Genomic DNA, 4,893 nt, shown 5'->3' with positions numbered 1-4,893 from the left:
TTTGAAAATGTTATGTTGCAAAAAAACATTTACAGTTAGAATTCAGCTTTCCATTGTGCTTCATTGCCTTCTTGTTAGAGTAAGGTGAATTTGAACACTTCTATTGTCCTCAGCCCATCACAAATAATAGAAATGGTGTAATTTTGTGGTCTAAGTTGAAACTGGAAAAAAAAAGAAAAATTATAGTGGATCTCTCAGCTGTTTGAGTGCTTACTTCTGTACTTTTTTGTTTAGTGAGATTTATAGCCTAGTGGGTAAGTTATTTATAACCCTCAGATTATTTACAATATAGCCAGAGTACTAAATCAACACAGGTAACATAGAGGAATATATTTTCCTTCTAGGTTTTAGAATTGGCAGATATTTTCTGTGGCAATTTTAACAACTTATACTAAACAAAATGCTGTACAAGTAAGTAGTTTATAGTATTTTTTTGGTTGAATTCTTCAACTTTGGACCTCTGCAACCATTATGACCAAGCGTTCCAAGAGTAACAGACCATTTCATTTAAATAACCCAAAACTCTCAAGACAAAGAATTGAAACTTGGCAGTGATCCAGAATAAAATGGTTGTATTTTTTTTGTCATTAACTCCTAAAAGATACAGTTGTATGTGCAGGTTTCTCTGATCCGAAATAATGATCCTTGATGCAGTGAACTATCAGATTCATGTTTTACAGTTCATTTTAGTAATATCCAAAGCATATAGTTCATCTTATGAAGTGTTTAGAAAATACCCTTTTTATTCTTTTATCTAAAAAGCTAAATTTCTTTTTGGGGCTTATAGTCTTATTGTGCTTATTTTGAATTAATATTTTATATATGAACTTCATATTTCTCTTTCCCAAGGACAGTCCTCAATTAAAAAAAAAAAAAGCAGAAGAACATTTCTTTAAAAATACTGGAAGAGGGGCACCTGGCTGGCTCAGTTGGTAGAGCATGCGACTCTTGATCTCAGGGTTGTAAGTTCAAGTCCCACATTGGCTGTAGAGATTACTTAAAAAAAAAAAAAAAAAGTCTTAAAAAAAATTGGAACAGCTTTTAGGAAACTATTTTATATGGGCATATTGCTGGGAATAAAATATGTTTTTGAAGTGAGTAAACATTTACCCTAATTAGAACCTACCAGAGGGTTGGCTTGTTTTTGACTTTTAATATTATAAAGTCAAAGGATCCATAAGGCTTATTACTATTTGTTTTTTTTGTGTTCATTATAGTTGCTCTAACATGGTTTTGTGGCAGCTATAGTTTTTTGTTTGTTTGTTTTTTAAAGATTTTATTTATTTGACAGAGAGACAGCCAGGGAGAGAGGGAACACAGGCAGGGGGAGTGGGAGAGGAAGAAGCAGGCTCCCAGTGGAGGAGCCTGATGTGGGGCTTGATCCCAGTACCCTGGGATCAGGCCCTGAGCTGAAGGCAGACACTTAATGACTGAGCCACCCAGGCACCGCTGTGGCAGCTATAGTTAAGATATTTATGTAGCACTAATAGCTTTCATTAACATCAGTATTTTTAACCATTTGACATTAAAATGCCCGAATAACTTTGAAGCAGATTTGTAAAATCATTCTTATTCTATTGTCTGTATACTGGGAGTTATTAGATTCTCAAACTTTAAACATTAGAATCTTACTTTAATTACAAACACACTGTCCCCTACTGGCAAATTTTCTGAAAAATTCTAATGGCTCGGTTTGCATGTAATAAAAATCATGGTGGGGGGAACATAGCTTGACTCCTGATTTTTATTTCCAGTTGGTTTTTATATTAAATGCTAATTAAGGTCATGAAGGGATTCTTATGATTTCAACCTTTAATGTTATGAAGAGTTTTTTAGACCATTATCATTGGTTAATAATCACTATTCCAAGATGCCTAAGTGAGCTAATGAATTTTTTCATTATGAGACAAGTAGACTTTTTGTCTTTGTTTTAAGACTGAAAAACCAGGGGTGCCTGGATAGCGCAGTCGTTAAGCGTCTGTCTTCGGCTCAGGGTGTGATCCTGGCGTTCCAGGATCGAGTCCCACATCGGGCTCTTCCGCTGGGAGCCTCCTTCTTCCTCTCCCACTCCCGGGGCTGTGTTCCCTCTCGCTGGCTGTCTGTCTGTCAAATAAATAAATAAAATCTTTAAAAAAAAAAAGACTGAAAAAACAGAATTCCAGACAAGCCCATGGGAATTCCTGACTGATAATTTGTGAAGGAAATTGGAGTTCAACCCTCATTCAGACCATGCTCACTGAATGCACATTTTTATTGTCTAAGTGATGCTCTTAGGAAACAGCAGCCCACGGCTGTTCTTTGTGATACCATCATAATTTGGGTATTCATATAATTGTTTTTCAAAGTTTGTAGAATAAATCATTCAATACTTAGGAGATGCTTTCATGCATTTGCTGTTTGCCCCTCCTCAGAAGATCATCTTAGACACCTCACATGTCTTCAGAGTTTTGAGCAAGGATAAGAGGAGATAACCTCTCTAGTAAATGAACATTTTTTTTTTTTTGGTTATTAATACTGATTCTCCTGTACATGGATCTCCTAATTATCATGCCAAGAAAAAAGTATTACATAACCATTTAAACCAAATATTCAACATTTTTTCCTTTGAAATAATATGTTATCACTCTCAAGACATCAGTAGAACTTAACCACTGGTTAAATATTTTAGTGTCATTTTGTGTAATCTTATTGATAAGGGCGATTTAGCCCGTCCCCTGTATTTTCACATTTTGTTATCACCATATATGGAATATACAAAAAGCCCTTTGAAAATACAAAGCAATGGGGCGCCTGGGTGGCACAGCGGTTGGGCGTCTGCCTTCGGCTCAGGGCGTGATCCCGGCGTTCTGGGATCAAGCCCCACATCAGGCTCCTCTGCTGGGAGCCTGCTTCTTCCTCTCCCACTCCCCTGCTTGTGTTCCCTCTCTTGCTGGCTGTCTCTATTTCTGTCGAATAAATAAAATCTTAAAAAAAAAAAAAGAGAAAGAAAATACAAAGCAAGTTTAGGTTGCAATTAGCCACTAGTAAATCTGGTTGTAAATCATGGTGCTAAGGCATATAGAATCTTTGAGGTTTTTTTTCCCCTGACTGTTGATCAGGGCTCTTAAAAAGAAACACATATCCAGGATCCCAAGTTTTCAGCTATTTACTGTTACCCAAAGAAAATAAACTGAAAGGATAATGTCACACATGCCAACATCCATAGGAGTTCTAATAATAGATGAAGTTGTCGGTGAAGGACTGCTTTGAGCAATGGGAAGACTGAAGCGAGCAGGAGGGTACATGGGCATTGACATTCAAATTAAAACATTTTGACACTCCCAGTCTCTCACTGTGGACCCCATTCAGCAACAGGCTACCAGCTTGTGGTCTTCCTGGGCCAGTATACACTTTAATGGTGAATAGCTCTGGCCCAGACTGTCTTTGGTTTACTGCTGTGGGAAACAGGGCTGGATTACATTAACCTCAAGAACTCATTCCTTTTGCTGAGATCCGTCCCCATCTCTTTGCCCTGTGCTCCATCCTTGTTACCCTGTCCCTGACCCACATTCCTTTTGGTAGAGAAAATACTGAAGTTCAAACCCTGCACGGCTCCAATCTTATTCATTACTCCTTTGCCAACAATTTTCAATATTGGCCAGAGATAGAAGAGAAGGGAAAGGAGAATGGGCATCTCTCAAGTCGGGGGAGAACCTCAGGCCCCTGTGGCCTAAGGCTTAGTACTTTCCCACTTCTCTGAAGTAACTGAAAGACAAACCCAGGAGAAAGAACTCGCTGAGGCCTAGAGCTGAGCTAGAGTGAAAAGCCCCCAGCACTCGGAAGATCTATTGAAGACCTATTGATGAAGCATCATTCCACAAATGCTCCCATTGTTTCCTTTTTTCTGAACTTAACCCTGCCTCTATTTCCATTTTCTCTACCTCCGGACATCTCATGAACCTTTCTTTTGGCAGTGCCCGTAACACTTGCCCCATTGTTCTGTTGCATTTACCCTGCAAAACCTCAATCTCTAAAGTAATACCTCCCTGCACCTTCTCTCTCACAGTATTCTCTTACACTTGTTAGTGTTACTCACATCTTGTATACCTTTCTTATTCCTTGTCTGCTGTTACTATTAAATCTCAGAAAGGTATGTCAAAGTCTGTTATTGTGATAACAGATTTGTCAGTTTCTCTTGTAATCTCAATTGCCTTGTGTATTATTTTAAGGCTATATTATTAGATGTAGGCACTTTAAGAAGTTTATTTTTTAGTTGAACACTTTCTATAATGACCCTCTAACTCTTGAAAATAATTTTTGCTTTAAATTTTATTGTTGATTTTAATATAGGTATACACAAGTTTCATTTGCCTAGTTTCTTGCCTGACATGTCTTCCTATTCTTTATGCTTCAGGTGTGTCTTGTTTTTTTTTAGAGAGGGAGAGGGGAAGAAGGAGAAAGACTCTTAAGCAGGCTCCATGCCCAGCGCGGAGCCCGACGTGGGGGGCTCCCATCTCACAGTCCTGAGATCATGACCTGAGCTCAAATTAAGAGTCAGATGCTTAACCGATTGAGCCACCCAGACACCCCTAGGTGTGTCTTTTATGAAGAGCTGCTCTGGATTATTCTATGATCAGCTTGGTCAAGCTGAGAACTACATTTTCCCAGAATTCCCATTCCTGGGTTAGAGTGGGCCCAAAGACGAATTTGTGTGAGAATTGACAGGCCGAAGTGTTAAAACTTGCGTTATCATGTTTTAAGTCAACACCTTTCTGGGCAAAAAAAGAAACTGGACCTATTAAGAGAATCCCTGCCCTGGCCTTAAAATACAAAGCCTTACGTTGGCAGTTGGATTTTTCCAGGGATATAAAGGCTTATGGAAGGGACAAAGCAAAATTGCTATTACTTGGCAAA

Source organism: Ursus maritimus, unplaced genomic scaffold (genome assembly GCF_017311325.1).
Source record: "Ursus maritimus isolate PB19 unplaced genomic scaffold, ASM1731132v1 scaffold_8, whole genome shotgun sequence".
Classification (NCBI taxonomy): Eukaryota; Metazoa; Chordata; class Mammalia; order Carnivora; family Ursidae; genus Ursus; species Ursus maritimus.
The sequence above is the reverse complement of the archived record's forward strand: the minus strand, read 5'-3'. Positions refer to the sequence as shown.